Raw genomic sequence first — 24315 nt, 5'->3', positions numbered from 1 at the left:
GCAGTGACCACAGGTGTGATAAGATCTAGAATTGGCATCTGGTGCGATCTCTCCGCTTCCACTCCAAAGAAAGTTACCTGTTTATTCCTATCATGCATTGGTTTTTGGGGTTTTCTTTGAGTAATGATGATCTCTTTAGTAGTCTGTTGGCGCCCTCTCCTGGAGGAATAGTTTGCTTGCTCTTGGACATTCTAAAAGAGAGGTCATGATAGACATTGAGCTTCTGAGCTCAATTGGGGACAGTCATGGGTGATGAATGTTTGCAACCTACTGCGAAGCCTCATACCGCAATATAAGGAACGTCAAATACTAAGAAAGGGCGGCCTATGAAAGAATTACTACTTTCAATAAGTACACTTAAACGGCTAATTGGGAATAGAAAAACTGTAAAAAGCCCTCTGAGAAAGCCCCCCTCTAACCTTTGATAGTAAGCTTTTCTGTAGTCTGCCTGTTGATGTATTTTCCGTTTGAACTGTGCACAACATGAAGAGACGGAACACTGGCGGCTTGTCACAATGCCCCCCGATGACATCACAATAGCGCTGCTGCCTAGAAAACAAGCTGCGCAGAAGAAGTTGTTCTTTGGGTGGGAGGGTGGGCTAGTGGAAGGAGGGGGCAATCTCTTTTTTTCCCGGGTGGTAGGGGGATGACAGGAGAAGGGAAGCGGGTGGTGAGAAAGGTACAGAGGGCAGGGTTTGGGGGCTGGGAAGGAAAGGGAAAAGATTAGGGTTTGGGGATGATGAAAGGGCTTTCTACGGGTAAGGATGGCAAAGGGTGGCAGTGACGGAAAGTCAGGCAACCTGTCCTGTCCGTCTTTTTGTATCGTGAATTGGAAAGACTGCAAGGGGGAGGGGAGTTGCTTGCGCCCTAAAGGAGGAGTTATTCAGATTCATTGCAGTGGGCGGCGGCTGCAAAACGCACCATTCTTCTTGTTTTTGCTCTGCAAAGCAGCCTTTTCAAGGGTTGGCTTGGGTGACAAAATGTCTTGTGTAGGCGTGGGTTTGTCTCCCTCTCGCTCTCTCTCCCTAAGATGTGTCCGGCATAGGCCAGGGTGCCACTCGAGGCCCAAACCAATTCTGGTTATCGCTTCTCGGCCTTTTGGCTAAGATCAAGTGTAGTATCTGTTCTTATCAGTTTAATATCTGATACGTCCCCTATCTGGGGACCATATATTAAATGGATTTTTAGAACAGGGAGATGGAAAAAGAGCTTGCTCTGTCCACTCCACGCATTGACCTGGTATTGCAGTACCTCCAGGAACGGTGCACCCCTTCTTAACCCAGTTTCCAAAAGCAGAACTCAATTCACCTGATTCATATTAGCCCGATTTAATGAATTGGAAGAAAGCATACGTCTTCATATGCACCTCAATTTGGCCCATTCACTTTTCACACTTCCTCCTTTTGTTTTTTATCTTTCACACTTTTGACTTTCTTTATTCATCCAAATAGCAAACTCATCACCACTCAACCTGACCAACTCGGCTATGTCCCCGTGCTGCAGTTCTCTGTCTTATCTAGATCATTTGCAATTGAATGGAATAGATCCCTTTTGGACAAAGTGGATTCACCTGCTGCTGCAGTGACCACAGGTGTGATAAGATCTAGAATTGGCATCTGGTGCGATCTCTCCGCTTCCACTCCAAAGAAAGTTACCTGTTTATTCCTATCATGCATTGGTTTTTGGGGTTTTCTTTGAGTAATGATGATCTCTTTAGTAGTCTGTTGGCGCCCTCTCCTGGAGGAATAGTTTGCTTGCTCTTGGACATTCTAAAAGAGAGGTCATGATAGACATTGAGCTTCTGAGCTCAATTGGGGACAGTCATGGGTGATGAATGTTTGCAACCTACTGCGAAGCCTCATACCGCAATATAAGGAACGTCAAATACTAAGAAAGGGCGGCCTATGAAAGAATTACTACTTTCAATAAGTACACTTAAACGGCTAATTGGGAATAGAAAAACTGTAAAAAGCCCTCTGAGAAAGCCCCCCTCTAACCTTTGATAGTAAGCTTTTCTGTAGTCTGCCTGTTGATGTATTTTCCGTTTGAACTGTGCACAACATGAAGAGACGGAACACTGGCGGCTTGTCACAATGCCCCCCGATGACATCACAATAGCGCTGCTGCCTAGAAAACAAGCTGCGCAGAAGAAGTTGTTCTTTGGGTGGGAGGGTGGGCTAGTGGAAGGAGGGGGCAATCTCTTTTTTTCCCGGGTGGTAGGGGGATGACAGGAGAAGGGAAGCGGGTGGTGAGAAAGGTACAGAGGGCAGGGTTTGGGGGCTGGGAAGGAAAGGGAAAAGATTAGGGTTTGGGGATGATGAAAGGGCTTTCTACGGGTAAGGATGGCAAAGGGTGGCAGTGACGGAAAGTCAGGCAACCTGTCCTGTCCGTCTTTTTGTATCGTGAATTGGAAAGACTGCAAGGGGGAGGGGAGTTGCTTGCGCCCTAAAGGAGGAGTTATTCAGATTCATTGCAGTGGGCGGCGGCTGCAAAACGCACCATTCTTCTTGTTTTTGCTCTGCAAAGCAGCCTTTTCAAGGGTTGGCTTGGGTGACAAAATGTCTTGTGTAGGCGTGGGTTTGTCTCCCTCTCGCTCTCTCTCCCTAAGATGTGTCCGGCATAGGCCAGGGTGCCACTCGAGGCCCAAACCAATTCTGGTTATCGCTTCTCGGCCTTTTGGCTAAGATCAAGTGTAGTATCTGTTCTTATCAGTTTAATATCTGATACGTCCCCTATCTGGGGACCATATATTAAATGGATTTTTAGAACAGGGAGATGGAAAAAGAGCTTGCTCTGTCCACTCCACGCATTGACCTGGTATTGCAGTACCTCCAGGAACGGTGCACCCCTTCTTAACCCAGTTTCCAAAAGCAGAACTCAATTCACCTGATTCATATTAGCCCGATTTAATGAATTGGAAGAAAGCATACGTCTTCATATGCACCTCAATTTGGCCCATTCACTTTTCACACTTCCTCCTTTTGTTTTTTATCTTTCACACTTTTGACTTTCTTTATTCATCCAAATAGCAAACTCATCACCACTCAACCTGACCAACTCGGCTATGTCCCCGTGCTGCAGTTCTCTGTCTTATCTAGATCATTTGCAATTGAATGGAATAGATCCCTTTTGGACAAAGTGGATTCACCTGCTGCTGCAGTGACCACAGGTGTGATAAGATCTAGAATTGGCATCTGGTGCGATCTCTCCGCTTCCACTCCAAAGAAAGTTACCTGTTTATTCCTATCATGCATTGGTTTTTGGGGTTTTCTTTGAGTAATGATGATCTCTTTAGTAGTCTGTTGGCGCCCTCTCCTGGAGGAATAGTTTGCTTGCTCTTGGACATTCTAAAAGAGAGGTCATGATAGACATTGAGCTTCTGAGCTCAATTGGGGACAGTCATGGGTGATGAATGTTTGCAACCTACTGCGAAGCCTCATACCGCAATATAAGGAACGTCAAATACTAAGAAAGGGCGGCCTATGAAAGAATTACTACTTTCAATAAGTACACTTAAACGGCTAATTGGGAATAGAAAAACTGTAAAAAGCCCTCTGAGAAAGCCCCCCTCTAACCTTTGATAGTAAGCTTTTCTGTAGTCTGCCTGTTGATGTATTTTCCGTTTGAACTGTGCACAACATGAAGAGACGGAACACTGGCGGCTTGTCACAATGCCCCCCGATGACATCACAATAGCGCTGCTGCCTAGAAAACAAGCTGCGCAGAAGAAGTTGTTCTTTGGGTGGGAGGGTGGGCTAGTGGAAGGAGGGGGCAATCTCTTTTTTTCCCGGGTGGTAGGGGGATGACAGGAGAAGGGAAGCGGGTGGTGAGAAAGGTACAGAGGGCAGGGTTTGGGGGCTGGGAAGGAAAGGGAAAAGATTAGGGTTTGGGGATGATGAAAGGGCTTTCTACGGGTAAGGATGGCAAAGGGTGGCAGTGACGGAAAGTCAGGCAACCTGTCCTGTCCGTCTTTTTGTATCGTGAATTGGAAAGACTGCAAGGGGGAGGGGAGTTGCTTGCGCCCTAAAGGAGGAGTTATTCAGATTCATTGCAGTGGGCGGCGGCTGCAAAACGCACCATTCTTCTTGTTTTTGCTCTGCAAAGCAGCCTTTTCAAGGGTTGGCTTGGGTGACAAAATGTCTTGTGTAGGCGTGGGTTTGTCTCCCTCTCGCTCTCTCTCCCTAAGATGTGTCCGGCATAGGCCAGGGTGCCACTCGAGGCCCAAACCAATTCTGGTTATCGCTTCTCGGCCTTTTGGCTAAGATCAAGTGTAGTATCTGTTCTTATCAGTTTAATATCTGATACGTCCCCTATCTGGGGACCATATATTAAATGGATTTTTAGAACAGGGAGATGGAAAAAGAGCTTGCTCTGTCCACTCCACGCATTGACCTGGTATTGCAGTACCTCCAGGAACGGTGCACCCCTTCTTAACCCAGTTTCCAAAAGCAGAACTCAATTCACCTGATTCATATTAGCCCGATTTAATGAATTGGAAGAAAGCATACGTCTTCATATGCACCTCAATTTGGCCCATTCACTTTTCACACTTCCTCCTTTTGTTTTTTATCTTTCACACTTTTGACTTTCTTTATTCATCCAAATAGCAAACTCATCACCACTCAACCTGACCAACTCGGCTATGTCCCCGTGCTGCAGTTCTCTGTCTTATCTAGATCATTTGCAATTGAATGGAATAGATCCCTTTTGGACAAAGTGGATTCACCTGCTGCTGCAGTGACCACAGGTGTGATAAGATCTAGAATTGGCATCTGGTGCGATCTCTCCGCTTCCACTCCAAAGAAAGTTACCTGTTTATTCCTATCATGCATTGGTTTTTGGGGTTTTCTTTGAGTAATGATGATCTCTTTAGTAGTCTGTTGGCGCCCTCTCCTGGAGGAATAGTTTGCTTGCTCTTGGACATTCTAAAAGAGAGGTCATGATAGACATTGAGCTTCTGAGCTCAATTGGGGACAGTCATGGGTGATGAATGTTTGCAACCTACTGCGAAGCCTCATACCGCAATATAAGGAACGTCAAATACTAAGAAAGGGCGGCCTATGAAAGAATTACTACTTTCAATAAGTACACTTAAACGGCTAATTGGGAATAGAAAAACTGTAAAAAGCCCTCTGAGAAAGCCCCCCTCTAACCTTTGATAGTAAGCTTTTCTGTAGTCTGCCTGTTGATGTATTTTCCGTTTGAACTGTGCACAACATGAAGAGACGGAACACTGGCGGCTTGTCACAATGCCCCCCGATGACATCACAATAGCGCTGCTGCCTAGAAAACAAGCTGCGCAGAAGAAGTTGTTCTTTGGGTGGGAGGGTGGGCTAGTGGAAGGAGGGGGCAATCTCTTTTTTTCCCGGGTGGTAGGGGGATGACAGGAGAAGGGAAGCGGGTGGTGAGAAAGGTACAGAGGGCAGGGTTTGGGGGCTGGGAAGGAAAGGGAAAAGATTAGGGTTTGGGGATGATGAAAGGGCTTTCTACGGGTAAGGATGGCAAAGGGTGGCAGTGACGGAAAGTCAGGCAACCTGTCCTGTCCGTCTTTTTGTATCGTGAATTGGAAAGACTGCAAGGGGGAGGGGAGTTGCTTGCGCCCTAAAGGAGGAGTTATTCAGATTCATTGCAGTGGGCGGCGGCTGCAAAACGCACCATTCTTCTTGTTTTTGCTCTGCAAAGCAGCCTTTTCAAGGGTTGGCTTGGGTGACAAAATGTCTTGTGTAGGCGTGGGTTTGTCTCCCTCTCGCTCTCTCTCCCTAAGATGTGTCCGGCATAGGCCAGGGTGCCACTCGAGGCCCAAACCAATTCTGGTTATCGCTTCTCGGCCTTTTGGCTAAGATCAAGTGTAGTATCTGTTCTTATCAGTTTAATATCTGATACGTCCCCTATCTGGGGACCATATATTAAATGGATTTTTAGAACAGGGAGATGGAAAAAGAGCTTGCTCTGTCCACTCCACGCATTGACCTGGTATTGCAGTACCTCCAGGAACGGTGCACCCCTTCTTAACCCAGTTTCCAAAAGCAGAACTCAATTCACCTGATTCATATTAGCCCGATTTAATGAATTGGAAGAAAGCATACGTCTTCATATGCACCTCAATTTGGCCCATTCACTTTTCACACTTCCTCCTTTTGTTTTTTATCTTTCACACTTTTGACTTTCTTTATTCATCCAAATAGCAAACTCATCACCACTCAACCTGACCAACTCGGCTATGTCCCCGTGCTGCAGTTCTCTGTCTTATCTAGATCATTTGCAATTGAATGGAATAGATCCCTTTTGGACAAAGTGGATTCACCTGCTGCTGCAGTGACCACAGGTGTGATAAGATCTAGAATTGGCATCTGGTGCGATCTCTCCGCTTCCACTCCAAAGAAAGTTACCTGTTTATTCCTATCATGCATTGGTTTTTGGGGTTTTCTTTGAGTAATGATGATCTCTTTAGTAGTCTGTTGGCGCCCTCTCCTGGAGGAATAGTTTGCTTGCTCTTGGACATTCTAAAAGAGAGGTCATGATAGACATTGAGCTTCTGAGCTCAATTGGGGACAGTCATGGGTGATGAATGTTTGCAACCTACTGCGAAGCCTCATACCGCAATATAAGGAACGTCAAATACTAAGAAAGGGCGGCCTATGAAAGAATTACTACTTTCAATAAGTACACTTAAACGGCTAATTGGGAATAGAAAAACTGTAAAAAGCCCTCTGAGAAAGCCCCCCTCTAACCTTTGATAGTAAGCTTTTCTGTAGTCTGCCTGTTGATGTATTTTCCGTTTGAACTGTGCACAACATGAAGAGACGGAACACTGGCGGCTTGTCACAATGCCCCCCGATGACATCACAATAGCGCTGCTGCCTAGAAAACAAGCTGCGCAGAAGAAGTTGTTCTTTGGGTGGGAGGGTGGGCTAGTGGAAGGAGGGGGCAATCTCTTTTTTTCCCGGGTGGTAGGGGGATGACAGGAGAAGGGAAGCGGGTGGTGAGAAAGGTACAGAGGGCAGGGTTTGGGGGCTGGGAAGGAAAGGGAAAAGATTAGGGTTTGGGGATGATGAAAGGGCTTTCTACGGGTAAGGATGGCAAAGGGTGGCAGTGACGGAAAGTCAGGCAACCTGTCCTGTCCGTCTTTTTGTATCGTGAATTGGAAAGACTGCAAGGGGGAGGGGAGTTGCTTGCGCCCTAAAGGAGGAGTTATTCAGATTCATTGCAGTGGGCGGCGGCTGCAAAACGCACCATTCTTCTTGTTTTTGCTCTGCAAAGCAGCCTTTTCAAGGGTTGGCTTGGGTGACAAAATGTCTTGTGTAGGCGTGGGTTTGTCTCCCTCTCGCTCTCTCTCCCTAAGATGTGTCCGGCATAGGCCAGGGTGCCACTCGAGGCCCAAACCAATTCTGGTTATCGCTTCTCGGCCTTTTGGCTAAGATCAAGTGTAGTATCTGTTCTTATCAGTTTAATATCTGATACGTCCCCTATCTGGGGACCATATATTAAATGGATTTTTAGAACAGGGAGATGGAAAAAGAGCTTGCTCTGTCCACTCCACGCATTGACCTGGTATTGCAGTACCTCCAGGAACGGTGCACCCCTTCTTAACCCAGTTTCCAAAAGCAGAACTCAATTCACCTGATTCATATTAGCCCGATTTAATGAATTGGAAGAAAGCATACGTCTTCATATGCACCTCAATTTGGCCCATTCACTTTTCACACTTCCTCCTTTTGTTTTTTATCTTTCACACTTTTGACTTTCTTTATTCATCCAAATAGCAAACTCATCACCACTCAGCCTGACCAACTCGGCTATGTCCCCGTGCTGCAGTTCTCTGTCTTATCTAGATCATTTGCAATTGAATGGAATAGATCCCTTTTGGACAAAGTGGATTCACCTGCTGCTGCAGTGACCACAGGTGTGATAAGATCTAGAATTGGCATCTGGTGCGATCTCTCCGCTTCCACTCCAAAGAAAGTTACCTGTTTATTCCTATCATGCATTGGTTTTTGGGGTTTTCTTTGAGTAATGATGATCTCTTTAGTAGTCTGTTGGCGCCCTCTCCTGGAGGAATAGTTTGCTTGCTCTTGGACATTCTAAAAGAGAGGTCATGATAGACATTGAGCTTCTGAGCTCAATTGGGGACAGTCATGGGTGATGAATGTTTGCAACCTACTGCGAAGCCTCATACCGCAATATAAGGAACGTCAAATACTAAGAAAGGGCGGCCTATGAAAGAATTACTACTTTCAATAAGTACACTTAAACGGCTAATTGGGAATAGAAAAACTGTAAAAAGCCCTCTGAGAAAGCCCCCCTCTAACCTTTGATAGTAAGCTTTTCTGTAGTCTGCCTGTTGATGTATTTTCCGTTTGAACTGTGCACAACATGAAGAGACGGAACACTGGCGGCTTGTCACAATGCCCCCCGATGACATCACAATAGCGCTGCTGCCTAGAAAACAAGCTGCGCAGAAGAAGTTGTTCTTTGGGTGGGAGGGTGGGCTAGTGGAAGGAGGGGGCAATCTCTTTTTTTCCCGGGTGGTAGGGGGATGACAGGAGAAGGGAAGCGGGTGGTGAGAAAGGTACAGAGGGCAGGGTTTGGGGGCTGGGAAGGAAAGGGAAAAGATTAGGGTTTGGGGATGATGAAAGGGCTTTCTACGGGTAAGGATGGCAAAGGGTGGCAGTGACGGAAAGTCAGGCAACCTGTCCTGTCCGTCTTTTTGTATCGTGAATTGGAAAGACTGCAAGGGGGAGGGGAGTTGCTTGCGCCCTAAAGGAGGAGTTATTCAGATTCATTGCAGTGGGCGGCGGCTGCAAAACGCACCATTCTTCTTGTTTTTGCTCTGCAAAGCAGCCTTTTCAAGGGTTGGCTTGGGTGACAAAATGTCTTGTGTAGGCGTGGGTTTGTCTCCCTCTCGCTCTCTCTCCCTAAGATGTGTCCGGCATAGGCCAGGGTGCCACTCGAGGCCCAAACCAATTCTGGTTATCGCTTCTCGGCCTTTTGGCTAAGATCAAGTGTAGTATCTGTTCTTATCAGTTTAATATCTGATACGTCCCCTATCTGGGGACCATATATTAAATGGATTTTTAGAACAGGGAGATGGAAAAAGAGCTTGCTCTGTCCACTCCACGCATTGACCTGGTATTGCAGTACCTCCAGGAACGGTGCACCCCTTCTTAACCCAGTTTCCAAAAGCAGAACTCAATTCACCTGATTCATATTAGCCCGATTTAATGAATTGGAAGAAAGCATACGTCTTCATATGCACCTCAATTTGGCCCATTCACTTTTCACACTTCCTCCTTTTGTTTTTTATCTTTCACACTTTTGACTTTCTTTATTCATCCAAATAGCAAACTCATCACCACTCAACCTGACCAACTCGGCTATGTCCCCGTGCTGCAGTTCTCTGTCTTATCTAGATCATTTGCAATTGAATGGAATAGATCCCTTTTGGACAAAGTGGATTCACCTGCTGCTGCAGTGACCACAGGTGTGATAAGATCTAGAATTGGCATCTGGTGCGATCTCTCCGCTTCCACTCCAAAGAAAGTTACCTGTTTATTCCTATCATGCATTGGTTTTTGGGGTTTTCTTTGAGTAATGATGATCTCTTTAGTAGTCTGTTGGCGCCCTCTCCTGGAGGAATAGTTTGCTTGCTCTTGGACATTCTAAAAGAGAGGTCATGATAGACATTGAGCTTCTGAGCTCAATTGGGGACAGTCATGGGTGATGAATGTTTGCAACCTACTGCGAAGCCTCATACCGCAATATAAGGAACGTCAAATACTAAGAAAGGGCGGCCTATGAAAGAATTACTACTTTCAATAAGTACACTTAAACGGCTAATTGGGAATAGAAAAACTGTAAAAAGCCCTCTGAGAAAGCCCCCCTCTAACCTTTGATAGTAAGCTTTTCTGTAGTCTGCCTGTTGATGTATTTTCCATTTGAACTGTGCACAACATGAAGAGACGGAACACTGGCGGCTTGTCACAATGCCCCCCGATGACATCACAATAGCGCTGCTGCCTAGAAAACAAGCTGCGCAGAAGAAGTTGTTCTTTGGGTGGGAGGGTGGGCTAGTGGAAGGAGGGGGCAATCTCTTTTTTTCCCGGGTGGTAGGGGGATGACAGGAGAAGGGAAGCGGGTGGTGAGAAAGGTACAGAGGGCAGGGTTTGGGGGCTGGGAAGGAAAGGGAAAAGATTAGGGTTTGGGGATGATGAAAGGGCTTTCTACGGGTAAGGATGGCAAAGGGTGGCAGTGACGGAAAGTCAGGCAACCTGTCCTGTCCGTCTTTTTGTATCGTGAATTGGAAAGACTGCAAGGGGGAGGGGAGTTGCTTGCGCCCTAAAGGAGGAGTTATTCAGATTCATTGCAGTGGGCGGCGGCTGCAAAACGCACCATTCTTCTTGTTTTTGCTCTGCAAAGCAGCCTTTTCAAGGGTTGGCTTGGGTGACAAAATGTCTTGTGTAGGCGTGGGTTTGTCTCCCTCTCGCTCTCTCTCCCTAAGATGTGTCCGGCATAGGCCAGGGTGCCACTCGAGGCCCAAACCAATTCTGGTTATCGCTTCTCGGCCTTTTGGCTAAGATCAAGTGTAGTATCTGTTCTTATCAGTTTAATATCTGATACGTCCCCTATCTGGGGACCATATATTAAATGGATTTTTAGAACAGGGAGATGGAAAAAGAGCTTGCTCTGTCCACTCCACGCATTGACCTGGTATTGCAGTACCTCCAGGAACGGTGCACCCCTTCTTAACCCAGTTTCCAAAAGCAGAACTCAATTCACCTGATTCATATTAGCCCGATTTAATGAATTGGAAGAAAGCATACGTCTTCATATGCACCTCAATTTGGCCCATTCACTTTTCACACTTCCTCCTTTTGTTTTTTATCTTTCACACTTTTGACTTTCTTTATTCATCCAAATAGCAAACTCATCACCACTCAACCTGACCAACTCGGCTATGTCCCCGTGCTGCAGTTCTCTGTCTTATCTAGATCATTTGCAATTGAATGGAATAGATCCCTTTTGGACAAAGTGGATTCACCTGCTGCTGCAGTGACCACAGGTGTGATAAGATCTAGAATTGGCATCTGGTGCGATCTCTCCGCTTCCACTCCAAAGAAAGTTACCTGTTTATTCCTATCATGCATTGGTTTTTGGGGTTTTCTTTGAGTAATGATGATCTCTTTAGTAGTCTGTTGGCGCCCTCTCCTGGAGGAATAGTTTGCTTGCTCTTGGACATTCTAAAAGAGAGGTCATGATAGACATTGAGCTTCTGAGCTCAATTGGGGACAGTCATGGGTGATGAATGTTTGCAACCTACTGCGAAGCCTCATACCGCAATATAAGGAACGTCAAATACTAAGAAAGGGCGGCCTATGAAAGAATTACTACTTTCAATAAGTACACTTAAACGGCTAATTGGGAATAGAAAAACTGTAAAAAGCCCTCTGAGAAAGCCCCCCTCTAACCTTTGATAGTAAGCTTTTCTGTAGTCTGCCTGTTGATGTATTTTCCATTTGAACTGTGCACAACATGAAGAGACGGAACACTGGCGGCTTGTCACAATGCCCCCCGATGACATCACAATAGCGCTGCTGCCTAGAAAACAAGCTGCGCAGAAGAAGTTGTTCTTTGGGTGGGAGGGTGGGCTAGTGGAAGGAGGGGGCAATCTCTTTTTTTCCCGGGTGGTAGGGGGATGACAGGAGAAGGGAAGCGGGTGGTGAGAAAGGTACAGAGGGCAGGGTTTGGGGGCTGGGAAGGAAAGGGAAAAGATTAGGGTTTGGGGATGATGAAAGGGCTTTCTACGGGTAAGGATGGCAAAGGGTGGCAGTGACGGAAAGTCAGGCAACCTGTCCTGTCCGTCTTTTTGTATCGTGAATTGGAAAGACTGCAAGGGGGAGGGGAGTTGCTTGCGCCCTAAAGGAGGAGTTATTCAGATTCATTGCAGTGGGCGGCGGCTGCAAAACGCACCATTCTTCTTGTTTTTGCTCTGCAAAGCAGCCTTTTCAAGGGTTGGCTTGGGTGACAAAATGTCTTGTGTAGGCGTGGGTTTGTCTCCCTCTCGCTCTCTCTCCCTAAGATGTGTCCGGCATAGGCCAGGGTGCCACTCGAGGCCCAAACCAATTCTGGTTATCGCTTCTCGGCCTTTTGGCTAAGATCAAGTGTAGTATCTGTTCTTATCAGTTTAATATCTGATACGTCCCCTATCTGGGGACCATATATTAAATGGATTTTTAGAACAGGGAGATGGAAAAAGAGCTTGCTCTGTCCACTCCACGCATTGACCTGGTATTGCAGTACCTCCAGGAACGGTGCACCCCTTCTTAACCCAGTTTCCAAAAGCAGAACTCAATTCACCTGATTCATATTAGCCCGATTTAATGAATTGGAAGAAAGCATACGTCTTCATATGCACCTCAATTTGGCCCATTCACTTTTCACACTTCCTCCTTTTGTTTTTTATCTTTCACACTTTTGACTTTCTTTATTCATCCAAATAGCAAACTCATCACCACTCAACCTGACCAACTCGGCTATGTCCCCGTGCTGCAGTTCTCTGTCTTATCTAGATCATTTGCAATTGAATGGAATAGATCCCTTTTGGACAAAGTGGATTCACCTGCTGCTGCAGTGACCACAGGTGTGATAAGATCTAGAATTGGCATCTGGTGCGATCTCTCCGCTTCCACTCCAAAGAAAGTTACCTGTTTATTCCTATCATGCATTGGTTTTTGGGGTTTTCTTTGAGTAATGATGATCTCTTTAGTAGTCTGTTGGCGCCCTCTCCTGGAGGAATAGTTTGCTTGCTCTTGGACATTCTAAAAGAGAGGTCATGATAGACATTGAGCTTCTGAGCTCAATTGGGGACAGTCATGGGTGATGAATGTTTGCAACCTACTGCGAAGCCTCATACCGCAATATAAGGAACGTCAAATACTAAGAAAGGGCGGCCTATGAAAGAATTACTACTTTCAATAAGTACACTTAAACGGCTAATTGGGAATAGAAAAACTGTAAAAAGCCCTCTGAGAAAGCCCCCCTCTAACCTTTGATAGTAAGCTTTTCTGTAGTCTGCCTGTTGATGTATTTTCCGTTTGAACTGTGCACAACATGAAGAGACGGAACACTGGCGGCTTGTCACAATGCCCCCCGATGACATCACAATAGCGCTGCTGCCTAGAAAACAAGCTGCACAGAAGAAGTTGTTCTTTGGGTGGGAGGGTGGGCTAGTGGAAGGAGGGGGCAATCTCTTTTTTTCCCGGGTGGTAGGGGGATGACAGGAGAAGGGAAGCGGGTGGTGAGAAAGGTACAGAGGGCAGGGTTTGGGGGCTGGGAAGGAAAGGGAAAAGATTAGGGTTTGGGGATGATGAAAGGGCTTTCTACGGGTAAGGATGGCAAAGGGTGGCAGTGACGGAAAGTCAGGCAACCTGTCCTGTCCGTCTTTTTGTATCGTGAATTGGAAAGACTGCAAGGGGGAGGGGAGTTGCTTGCGCCCTAAAGGAGGAGTTATTCAGATTCATTGCAGTGGGCGGCGGCTGCAAAACGCACCATTCTTCTTGTTTTTGCTCTGCAAAGCAGCCTTTTCAAGGGTTGGCTTGGGTGACAAAATGTCTTGTGTAGGCGTGGGTTTGTCTCCCTCTCGCTCTCTCTCCCTAAGATGTGTCCGGCATAGGCCAGGGTGCCACTCGAGGCCCAAACCAATTCTGGTTATCGCTTCTCGGCCTTTTGGCTAAGATCAAGTGTAGTATCTGTTCTTATCAGTTTAATATCTGATACGTCCCCTATCTGGGGACCATATATTAAATGGATTTTTAGAACAGGGAGATGGAAAAAGAGCTTGCTCTGTCCACTCCACGCATTGACCTGGTATTGCAGTACCTCCAGGAACGGTGCACCCCTTCTTAACCCAGTTTCCAAAAGCAGAACTCAATTCACCTGATTCATATTAGCCCGATTTAATGAATTGGAAGAAAGCATACGTCTTCATATGCACCTCAATTTGGCCCATTCACTTTTCACACTTCCTCCTTTTGTTTTTTATCTTTCACACTTTTGACTTTCTTTATTCATCCAAATAGCAAACTCATCACCACTGAACCTGACCAACTCGGCTATGTCCCCGTGCTGCAGTTCTCTGTCTTATCTAGATCATTTGCAATTGAATGGAATAGATCCCTTTTGGACAAAGTGGATTCACCTGCTGCTGCAGTGACCACAGGTGTGATAAGATCTAGAATTGGCATCTGGTGCGATCTCTCCGCTTCCACTCCAAAGAAAGTTACCTGTTTATTCCTATCATGCATTGGTTTTTGGGGTTTTCTTTGAGTAATGATGATCTCTTTAGTAGTCTGTTGGCGCCCTCTCCTGGAGGAATAGTTTGCTTGCTCTTGGACATTCTAAAAGAGAGGTCATGATAGACATTGAGCTTCTGAGCTCAATTGGGGACAGTCATGGGTGATGAATGTTTGCAACCTACTGCGAAGCCTCATACCGCAATATAAGGAACGTCAAATACTAAGAAAGGGCGGCCTATGAAAGAATTACTACTTTCAATAAGTACACTTAAACGGCTAATTGGGAATAGAAAAACTGTAAAAAGCCCTCTGAGAAAGCCCCCCTCTAACCTTTGATAGTAAGCTTTTCTGTAGTCTGCCTGTTGATGTATTTTCCGTTTGAACTGTGCACAACATGAAGAGACGGAACACTGGCGGCTTGTCACAATGCCCCCCGATGACATCACAATAGCGCTGCTGCCTAGAAAACAAGCTGCGCAGAAGAAGTTGTTCTTTGGGTGGGAGGGTGGGCTAGTGGAAGGAGGGGGCAATCTCTTTTTTTCCCGGGTGGTAGGGGGATGACAGGAGAAGGGAAGCGGGTGGTGAGAAAGGTACAGAGGGCAGGGTTTGGGGGCTGGGAAGGAAAGGGAAAAGATTAGGGTTTGGGGATGATGAAAGGGCTTTCTACGGGTAAGGATGGCAAAGGGTGGCAGTGACGGAAAGTCAGGCAACCTGTCCTGTCCGTCTTTTTGTATCGTGAATTGGAAAGACTGCAAGGGGGAGGGGAGTTGCTTGCGCCCTAAAGGAGGAGTTATTCAGATTCATTGCAGTGGGCGGCGGCTGCAAAACGCACCATTCTTCTTGTTTTTGCTCTGCAAAGCAGCCTTTTCAAGGGTTGGCTTGGGTGACAAAATGTCTTGTGTAGGCGTGGGTTTGTCTCCCTCTCGCTCTCTCTCCCTAAGATGTGTCCGGCATAGGCCAGGGTGCCACTCGAGGCCCAAACCAATTCTGGTTATCGCTTCTCGGCCTTTTGGCTAAGATCAAGTGTAGTATCTGTTCTTATCAGTTTAATATCTGATACGTCCCCTATCTGGGGACCATATATTAAATGGATTTTTAGAACAGGGAGATGGAAAAAGAGCTTGCTCTGTCCACTCCACGCATTGACCTGGTATTGCAGTACCTCCAGGAACGGTGCACCCCTTCTTAACCCAGTTTCCAAAAGCAGAACTCAATTCACCTGATTCATATTAGCCCGATTTAATGAATTGGAAGAAAGCATACGTCTTCATATGCACCTCAATTTGGCCCATTCACTTTTCACACTTCCTCCTTTTGTTTTTTATCTTTCACACTTTTGACTTTCTTTATTCATCCAAATAGCAAACTCATCACCACTCAACCTGACCAACTCGGCTATGTCCCCGTGCTGCAGTTCTCTGTCTTATCTAGATCATTTGCAATTGAATGGAATAGATCCCTTTTGGACAAAGTGGATTCACCTGCTGCTGCAGTGACCACAGGTGTGATAAGATCTAGAATTGGCATCTGGTGCGATCTCTCCGCTTCCACTCCAAAGAAAGTTACCTGTTTATTCCTATCATGCATTGGTTTTTGGGGTTTTCTTTGAGTAATGATGATCTCTTTAGTAGTCTGTTGGCGCCCTCTCCTGGAGGAATAGTTTGCTTGCTCTTGGACATTCTAAAAGAGAGGTCATGATAGACATTGAGCTTCTGAGCTCAATTGGGGACAGTCATGGGTGATGAATGTTTGCAACCTACTGCGAAGCCTCATACCGCAATATAAGGAACGTCAAATACTAAGAAAGGGCGGCCTATGAAAGAATTACTACTTTCAATAAGTACACTTAAACGGCTAATTGGGAATAGAAAAACTGTAAAAAGCCCTCTGAGAAAGCCCCCCTCTAACCTTTGATAGTAAGCTTTTCTGTAGTCTGCCTGTTGATGTATTTTCCGTTTGAACTGTGCACAACATGAAGAGACGGAACACTGGCGGCTTGTCACAATGCCCCCCGATGACATCACAATAGCGCTGCTGCCTAGAAAACAAGCTGCGCAGAAGAAGTTGTTCTTTGGGTGGGAGGGTGGGCTAGTGGAAGGAGGGGGCAATCTCTTTTTTTCCCGGGTGGTAGGGGGATGACAGGAGAAGGGAAGCGGGTGGTGAGAAAGGTACAGAGGGCAGGGTTTGGGGGCTGGGAAGGAAAGGGAAAAGATTAGGGTTTGGGGATGATGAAAGGGCTTTCTACGGGTAAGGATGGCAAAGGGTGGCAGTGACGGAAAGTCAGGCAACCTGTCCTGTCCGTCTTTTTGTATCGTGAATTGGAAAGACTGCAAGGGGGAGGGGAGTTGCTTGCGCCCTAAAGGAGGAGTTATTCAGATTCATTGCAGTGGGCGGCGGCTGCAAAACGCACCATTCTTCTTGTTTTTGCTCTGCAAAGCAGCCTTTTCAAGGGTTGGCTTGGGTGACAAAATGTCTTGTGTAGGCGTGGGTTTGTCTCCCTCTCGCTCTCTCTCCCTAAGATGTGTCCGGCATAGGCCAGGGTGCCACTCGAGGCCCAAACCAATTCTGGTTATCGCTTCTCGGCCTTTTGGCTAAGATCAAGTGTAGTATCTGTTCTTATCAGTTTAATATCTGATACGTCCCCTATCTGGGGACCATATATTAAATGGATTTTTAGAACAGGGAGATGGAAAAAGAGCTTGCTCTGTCCACTCCACGCATTGACCTGGTATTGCAGTACCTCCAGGAACGGTGCACCCCTTCTTAACCCAGTTTCCAAAAGCAGAACTCAATTCACCTGATTCATATTAGCCCGATTTAATGAATTGGAAGAAAGCATACGTCTTCATATGCACCTCAATTTGGCCCATTCACTTTTCACACTTCCTCCTTTTGTTTTTTATCTTTCACACTTTTGACTTTCTTTATTCATCCAAATAGCAAACTCATCACCACTCAACCTGACCAACTCGGCTATGTCCCCGTGCTGCAGTTCTCTGTCTTATCTAGATCATTTGCAATTGAATGGAATAGATCCCTTTTGGACAAAGTGGATTCACCTGCTGCTGCAGTGACCACAGGTGTGATAAGATCTAGAATTGGCATCTGGTGCGATCTCTCCGCTTCCACTCCAAAGAAAGTTACCTGTTTATTCCTATCATGCATTGGTTTTTGGGGTTTTCTTTGAGTAATGATGATCTCTTTAGTAGTCTGTTGGCGCCCTCTCCTGGAGGAATAGTTTGCTTGCTCTTGGACATTCTAAAAGAGAGGTCATGATAGACATTGAGCTTCTGAGCTCAATTGGGGACAGTCATGGGTGATGAATGTTTGCAACCTACTGCGAAGCCTCATACCGCAATATAAGGAACGTCAAATACTAAGAAAGGGCGGCCTATGAAAGAATTACTACTTTCAATAAGTACACTTAAACGGCTAATTGGGAATAGAAAAACTGTAAAAAGCCCTCTGAGAAAGCCCCCCTCTAACCTTTGATAGTAAGCTTTTCTGTAGTCTGCCTGTTGATGTATTTTCCGTTTGAACTGTGCACAACATGAAGAGACGGAACACTAGCGGCTTGTCACAATGCCCCCCGATGACATCACAATAGCGCTGCTGCCTAGAAAACAAGCTGCGCAGAAGAAGTTGTTCTTTGGGTGGGAGGGTGGGCTAGTGGAAGGAGGGGGCAATCTCTTTTTTTCCCGGGTGGTAGGGGGATGACAGGAGAAGGGAAGCGGGTGGTGAGAAAGGTACAGAGGGCAGGGTTTGGGGGCTGGGAAGGAAAGGGAAAAGATTAGGGTTTGGGGATGATGAAAGGGCTTTCTACGGGTAAGGATGGCAAAGGGTGGCAGTGACGGAAAGTCAGGCAACCTGTCCTGTCCGTCTTTTTGTATCGTGAATTGGAAAGACTGCAAGGGGGAGGGGAGTTGCTTGCGCCCTAAAGGAGGAGTTATTCAGATTCATTGCAGTGGGCGGCGGCTGCAAAACGCACCATTCTTCTTGTTTTTGCTCTGCAAAGCAGCCTTTTCAAGGGTTGGCTTGGGTGACAAAATGTCTTGTGTAGGCGTGGGTTTGTCTCCCTCTCGCTCTCTCTCCCTAAGATGTGTCCGGCATAGGCCAGGGTGCCACTCGAGGCCCAAACCAATTCTGGTTATCGCTTCTCGGCCTTTTGGCTAAGATCAAGTGTAGTATCTGTTCTTATCAGTTTAATATCTGATACGTCCCCTATCTGGGGACCATATATTAAATGGATTTTTAGAACAGGGAGATGGAAAAAGAGCTTGCTCTGTCCACTCCACGCATTGACCTGGTATTGCAGTACCTCCAGGAACGGTGCACCCCTTCTTAACCCAGTTTCCAAAAGCAGAACTCAATTCACCTGATTCATATTAGCCCGATTTAATGAATTGGAAGAAAGCATACGTCTTCATATGCACCTCAATTTGGCCCATTCACTTTTCACACTTCCTCCTTTTGTTTTTTATCTTTCACACTTTTGACTTTCTTTATTCATCCAAATAGCAAACTCATCACCACTCAACCTGACCAACTCGGCTATGTCCCCGTGCTGCAGTTCTCTGTCTTATCTAGATCATTTGCAATTGAATGGAATAGATCCCTTTTGGACAAAGTGGATTCACCTGCTGCTGCAGTGACCACAGGTGTGATAAGATCTAGAATTGGCATCTGGTGCGATCTCTCCGCTTCCACTCCAAAGAAAGTTACCTGTTTATTCCTATCATGCATTGGTTTTTGGGGTTTTCTTTGAGTAATGATGATCTCTTTAGTAGTCTGTTGGCGCCCTCTCCTGGAGGAATAGTTTGCTTGCTCTTGGACATTCTAAAAGAGAGGTCATGATAGACATTGAGCTTCTGAGCTCAATTGGGGACAGTCATGGGTGATGAATGTTTGCAACCTACTGCGAAGCCTCATACCGCAATATAAGGAACGTCAAATACTAAGAAAGGGCGGCCTATGAAAGAATTACTACTTTCAATAAGTACACTTAAACGGCTAATTGGGAATAGAAAAACTGTAAAAAGCCCTCTGAGAAAGCCCCCCTCTAACCTTTGATAGTAAGCTTTTCTGTAGTCTGCCTGTTGATGTATTTTCCGTTTGAACTGTGCACAACATGAAGAGACGGAACACTGGCGGCTTGTCACAATGCCCCCCGATGACATCACAATAGCGCTGCTGCCTAGAAAACAAGCTGCGCAGAAGAAGTTGTTCTTTGGGTGGGAGGGTGGGCTAGTGGAAGGAGGGGGCAATCTCTTTTTTTCCCGGGTGGTAGGGGGATGACAGGAGAAGGGAAGCGGGTGGTGAGAAAGGTACAGAGGGCAGGGTTTGGGGGCTGGGAAGGAAAGGGAAAAGATTAGGGTTTGGGGATGATGAAAGGGCTTTCTACGGGTAAGGATGGCAAAGGGTGGCAGTGACGGAAAGTCAGGCAACCTGTCCTGTCCGTCTTTTTGTATCGTGAATTGGAAAGACTGCAAGGGGGAGGGGAGTTGCTTGCGCCCTAAAGGAGGAGTTATTCAGATTCATTGCAGTGGGCGGCGGCTGCAAAACGCACCATTCTTCTTGTTTTTGCTCTGCAAAGCAGCCTTTTCAAGGGTTGGCTTGGGTGACAAAATGTCTTGTGTAGGCGTGGGTTTGTCTCCCTCTCGCTCTCTCTCCCTAAGATGTGTCCGGCATAGGCCAGGGTGCCACTCGAGGCCCAAACCAATTCTGGTTATCGCTTCTCGGCCTTTTGGCTAAGATCAAGTGTAGTATCTGTTCTTATCAGTTTAATATCTGATACGTCCCCTATCTGGGGACCATATATTAAATGGATTTTTAGAACAGGGAGATGGAAAAAGAGCTTGCTCTGTCCACTCCACGCATTGACCTGGTATTGCAGTACCTCCAGGAACGGTGCACCCCTTCTTAACCCAGTTTCCAAAAGCAGAACTCAATTCACCTGATTCATATTAGCCCGATTTAATGAATTGGAAGAAAGCATACGTCTTCATATGCACCTCAATTTGGCCCATTCACTTTTCACACTTCCTCCTTTTGTTTTTTATCTTTCACACTTTTGACTTTCTTTATTCATCCAAATAGCAAACTCATCACCACTCAACCTGACCAACTCGGCTATGTCCCCGTGCTGCAGTTCTCTGTCTTATCTAGATCATTTGCAATTGAATGGAATAGATCCCTTTTGGACAAAGTGGATTCACCTGCTGCTGCAGTGACCACAGGTGTGATAAGATCTAGAATTGGCATCTGGTGCGATCTCTCCGCTTCCACTCCAAAGAAAGTTACCTGTTTATTCCTATCATGCATTGGTTTTTGGGGTTTTCTTTGAGTAATGATGATCTCTTTAGTAGTCTGTTGGCGCCCTCTCCTGGAGGAATAGTTTGCTTGCTCTTGGACATTCTAAAAGAGAGGTCATGATAGACATTGAGCTTCTGAGCTCAATTGGGGACAGTCATGGGTGATGAATGTTTGCAACCTACTGCGAAGCCTCATACCGCAATATAAGGAACGTCAAATACTAAGAAAGGGCGGCCTATGAAAGAATTACTACTTTCAATAAGTACACTTAAACGGCTAATTGGGAATAGAAAAACTGTAAAAAGCCCTCTGAGAAAGCCCCCCTCTAACCTTTGATAGTAAGCTTTTCTGTAGTCTGCCTGTTGATGTATTTTCCGTTTGAACTGTGCACAACATGAAGAGACGGAACACTGGCGGCTTGTCACAATGCCCCCCGATGACATCACAATAGCGCTGCTGCCTAGAAAACAAGCTGCGCAGAAGAAGTTGTTCTTTGGGTGGGAGGGTGGGCTAGTGGAAGGAGGGGGCAATCTCTTTTTTTCCCGGGTGGTAGGGGGATGACAGGAGAAGGGAAGCGGGTGGTGAGAAAGGTACAGAGGGCAGGGTTTGGGGGCTGGGAAGGAAAGGGAAAAGATTAGGGTTTGGGGATGATGAAAGGGCTTTCTACGGGTAAGGATGGCAAAGGGTGGCAGTGACGGAAAGTCAGGCAACCTGTCCTGTCCGTCTTTTTGTATCGTGAATTGGAAAGACTGCAAGGGGGAGGGGAGTTGCTTGCGCCCTAAAGGAGGAGTTATTCAGATTCATTGCAGTGGGCGGCGGCTGCAAAACGCACCATTCTTCTTGTTTTTGCTCTGCAAAGCAGCCTTTTCAAGGGTTGGCTTGGGTGACAAAATGTCTTGTGTAGGCGTGGGTTTGTCTCCCTCTCGCTCTCTCTCCCTAAGATGTGTCCGGCATAGGCCAGGGTGCCACTCGAGGCCCAAACCAATTCTGGTTATCGCTTCTCGGCCTTTTGGCTAAGATCAAGTGTAGTATCTGTTCTTATCAGTTTAATATCTGATACGTCCCCTATCTGGGGACCATATATTAAATGGATTTTTAGAACAGGGAGATGGAAAAAGAGCTTGCTCTGTCCACTCCACGCATTGACCTGGTATTGCAGTACCTCCAGGAACGGTGCACCCCTTCTTAACCCAGTTTCCAAAAGCAGAACTCAATTCACCTGATTCATATTAGCCCGATTTAATGAATTGGAAGAAAGCATACGTCTTCATATGCACCTCAATTTGGCCCATTCACTTTTCACACTTCCTCCTTTTGTTTTTTATCTTTCACACTTTTGACTTTCTTTATTCATCCAAATAGCAAACTCATCACCACTCAACCTGACCAACTCGGCTATGTCCCCGTGCTGCAGTTCTCTGTCTTATCTAGATCATTTGCAATTGAATGGAATAGATCCCTTTTGGACAAAGTGGATTCACCTGCTGCTGCAGTGACCACAGGTGTGATAAGATCTAGAATTGGCATCTGGTGCGATCTCTCCGCTTCCACTCCAAAGAAAGTTACCTGTTTATTCCTATCATGCATTGGTTTTTGGGGTTTTCTTTGAGTAATGATGATCTCTTTAGTAGTCTGTTGGCGCCCTCTCCTGGAGGAATAGTTTGCTTGCTCTTGGACATTCTAAAAGAGAGGTCATGATAGACATTGAGCTTCTGAGCTCAATTGGGGACAGTCATGGGTGATGAATGTTTGCAACCTACTGCGAAGCCTCATACCGCAATATAAGGAACGTCAAATACTAAGAAAGGGCGGCCTATGAAAGAATTACTACTTTCAATAAGTACACTTAAACGGCTAATTGGGAATAGAAAAACTGTAAAAAGCCCTCTGAGAAAGCCCCCCTCTAACCTTTGATAGTAAGCTTTTCTGTAGTCTGCCTGTTGATGTATTTTCCGTTTGAACTGTGCACAACATGAAGAGACGGAACACTGGCGGCTTGTCACAATGCCCCCCGATGACATCACAATAGCGCTGCTGCCTAGAAAACAAGCTGCGCAGAAGAAGTTGTTCTTTGGGTGGGAGGGTGGGCTAGTGGAAGGAGGGGCAATCTCTTTTTTTCCCGGGTGGTAGGGGGATGACAGGAGAAGGGAAGCGGGTGGTGAGAAAGGTACAGAGGGCAGGGTTTGGGGGCTGGGAAGGAAAGGGAAAAGATTAGGGTTTGGGGATGATGAAAGGGCTTTCTACGGGTAAGGATGGCAAAGGGTGGCAGTGACGGAAAGTCAGGCAACCTGTCCTGTCCGTCTTTTTGTATCGTGAATTGGAAAGACTGCAAGGGGGAGGGGAGTTGCTTGCGCCCTAAAGGAGGAGTTATTCAGATTCATTGCAGTGGGCGGCGGCTGCAAAACGCACCATTCTTCTTGTTTTTGCTCTGCAAAGCAGCCTTTTCAAGGGTTGGCTTGGGTGACAAAATGTCTTGTGTAGGCGTGGGTTTGTCTCCCTCTCGCTCTCTCTCCCTAAGATGTGTCCGGCATAGGCCAGGGTGCCACTCGAGGCCCAAACCAATTCTGGTTATCGCTTCTCGGCCTTTTGGCTAAGATCAAGTGTAGTATCTGTTCTTATCAGTTTAATATCTGATACGTCCCCTATCTGGGGACCATATATTAAATGGATTTTTAGAACAGGGAGATGGAAAAAGAGCTTGCTCTGTCCACTCCACGCATTGACCTGGTATTGCAGTACCTCCAGGAACGGTGCACCCCTTCTTAACCCAGTTTCCAAAAGCAGAACTCAATTCACCTGATTCATATTAGCCCGATTTAATGAATTGGAAGAAAGCATACGTCTTCATATGCACCTCAATTTGGCCCATTCACTTTTCACACTTCCTCCTTTTGTTTTTTATCTTTCACACTTTTGACTTTCTTTATTCATCCAAATAGCAAACTCATCACCACTCAACCTGACCAACTCGGCTATGTCCCCGTGCTGCAGTTCTCTGTCTTATCTAGATCATTTGCAATTGAATGGAATAGATCCCTTTTGGACAAAGTGGATTCACCTGCTGCTGCAGTGACCACAGGTGTGATAAGATCTAGAATTGGCATCTGGTGCGATCTCTCCGCTTCCACTCCAAAGAAAGTTACCTGTTTATTCCTATCATGCATTGGTTTTTGGGGTTTTCTTTGAGTAATGATGATCTCTTTAGTAGTCTGTTGGCGCCCTCTCCTGGAGGAATAGTTTGCTTGCTCTTGGACATTCTAAAAGAGAGGTCATGATAGACATTGAGCTTCTGAGCTCAATTGGGGACAGTCATGGGTGATGAATGTTTGCAACCTACTGCGAAGCCTCATACCGCAATATAAGGAACGTCAAATACTAAGAAAGGGCGGCCTATGAAAGAATTACTACTTTCAATAAGTACACTTAAACGGCTAATTGGGAATAGAAAAACTGTAAAAAGCCCTCTGAGAAAGCCCCCCTCTAACCTTTGATAGTAAGCTTTTCTGTAGTCTGCCTGTTGATGTATTTTCCGTTTGAACTGTGCACAACATGAAGAGACGGAACACTGGCGGCTTGTCACAATGCCCCCCGATGACATCACAATAGCGCTGCTGCCTAGAAAACAAGCTGCGCAGAAGAAGTTGTTCTTTGGGTGGGAGGGTGGGCTAGTGGAAGGAGGGGGCAATCTCTTTTTTTCCCGGGTGGTAGGGGG

General features: G+C 46.2%; 15 non-coding genes across 15 annotated transcripts; all 15 read left to right on the top strand.

Moving 5' to 3' along the window:
• Positions 1 to 1082: 1082 nt before the first annotated feature.
• On the top strand, positions 1083 to 1273 carry LOC142269623 (U2 spliceosomal RNA). Its single transcript, XR_012735056.1, has one exon. It is a non-coding gene; the product is annotated as a U2 spliceosomal RNA (small nuclear RNA).
• A 1387-nt stretch (positions 1274 to 2660) lies between these two features.
• LOC142269622 (U2 spliceosomal RNA) lies at positions 2661 to 2851 on the top strand. The gene has a single exon (XR_012735055.1). It is a non-coding gene; the product is annotated as a U2 spliceosomal RNA (small nuclear RNA).
• A 1387-nt stretch (positions 2852 to 4238) lies between these two features.
• On the top strand, positions 4239 to 4429 carry LOC142269621 (U2 spliceosomal RNA). Its single transcript, XR_012735054.1, has one exon. It is a non-coding gene; the product is annotated as a U2 spliceosomal RNA (small nuclear RNA).
• Positions 4430 to 5816: 1387 nt separating this feature from the next.
• Positions 5817 to 6007, top strand: LOC142269620 (U2 spliceosomal RNA). Its single transcript, XR_012735053.1, has one exon. It is a non-coding gene; the product is annotated as a U2 spliceosomal RNA (small nuclear RNA).
• Positions 6008 to 7394: 1387 nt separating this feature from the next.
• On the top strand, positions 7395 to 7585 carry LOC142269619 (U2 spliceosomal RNA). Its single transcript, XR_012735052.1, has one exon. It is a non-coding gene; the product is annotated as a U2 spliceosomal RNA (small nuclear RNA).
• A 1387-nt stretch (positions 7586 to 8972) lies between these two features.
• LOC142269618 (U2 spliceosomal RNA) lies at positions 8973 to 9163 on the top strand. Its single transcript, XR_012735051.1, has one exon. It is a non-coding gene; the product is annotated as a U2 spliceosomal RNA (small nuclear RNA).
• Positions 9164 to 10550: 1387 nt separating this feature from the next.
• LOC142269617 (U2 spliceosomal RNA) lies at positions 10551 to 10741 on the top strand. Its single transcript, XR_012735050.1, has one exon. It is a non-coding gene; the product is annotated as a U2 spliceosomal RNA (small nuclear RNA).
• A 1387-nt stretch (positions 10742 to 12128) lies between these two features.
• LOC142269614 (U2 spliceosomal RNA) lies at positions 12129 to 12319 on the top strand. The gene has a single exon (XR_012735048.1). It is a non-coding gene; the product is annotated as a U2 spliceosomal RNA (small nuclear RNA).
• A 1387-nt stretch (positions 12320 to 13706) lies between these two features.
• On the top strand, positions 13707 to 13897 carry LOC142269613 (U2 spliceosomal RNA). Its single transcript, XR_012735047.1, has one exon. It is a non-coding gene; the product is annotated as a U2 spliceosomal RNA (small nuclear RNA).
• A 1387-nt stretch (positions 13898 to 15284) lies between these two features.
• Positions 15285 to 15475, top strand: LOC142269612 (U2 spliceosomal RNA). The gene has a single exon (XR_012735046.1). It is a non-coding gene; the product is annotated as a U2 spliceosomal RNA (small nuclear RNA).
• Positions 15476 to 16862: 1387 nt separating this feature from the next.
• Positions 16863 to 17053, top strand: LOC142269611 (U2 spliceosomal RNA). Its single transcript, XR_012735045.1, has one exon. It is a non-coding gene; the product is annotated as a U2 spliceosomal RNA (small nuclear RNA).
• A 1387-nt stretch (positions 17054 to 18440) lies between these two features.
• On the top strand, positions 18441 to 18631 carry LOC142269610 (U2 spliceosomal RNA). The gene has a single exon (XR_012735044.1). It is a non-coding gene; the product is annotated as a U2 spliceosomal RNA (small nuclear RNA).
• A 1387-nt stretch (positions 18632 to 20018) lies between these two features.
• LOC142269609 (U2 spliceosomal RNA) lies at positions 20019 to 20209 on the top strand. Its single transcript, XR_012735043.1, has one exon. It is a non-coding gene; the product is annotated as a U2 spliceosomal RNA (small nuclear RNA).
• A 1387-nt stretch (positions 20210 to 21596) lies between these two features.
• On the top strand, positions 21597 to 21787 carry LOC142269608 (U2 spliceosomal RNA). The gene has a single exon (XR_012735042.1). It is a non-coding gene; the product is annotated as a U2 spliceosomal RNA (small nuclear RNA).
• A 1386-nt stretch (positions 21788 to 23173) lies between these two features.
• On the top strand, positions 23174 to 23364 carry LOC142269607 (U2 spliceosomal RNA). The gene has a single exon (XR_012735041.1). It is a non-coding gene; the product is annotated as a U2 spliceosomal RNA (small nuclear RNA).
• Positions 23365 to 24315: the final 951 nt, after the last annotated feature.

The sequence above is a fragment of the Anomaloglossus baeobatrachus genome, unplaced genomic scaffold, assembly GCF_048569485.1.
Source record: "Anomaloglossus baeobatrachus isolate aAnoBae1 unplaced genomic scaffold, aAnoBae1.hap1 Scaffold_322, whole genome shotgun sequence".
Classification (NCBI taxonomy): Eukaryota; Metazoa; Chordata; class Amphibia; order Anura; family Aromobatidae; genus Anomaloglossus; species Anomaloglossus baeobatrachus.
This window is presented reverse-complemented; position numbering and strand designations above follow the sequence as displayed.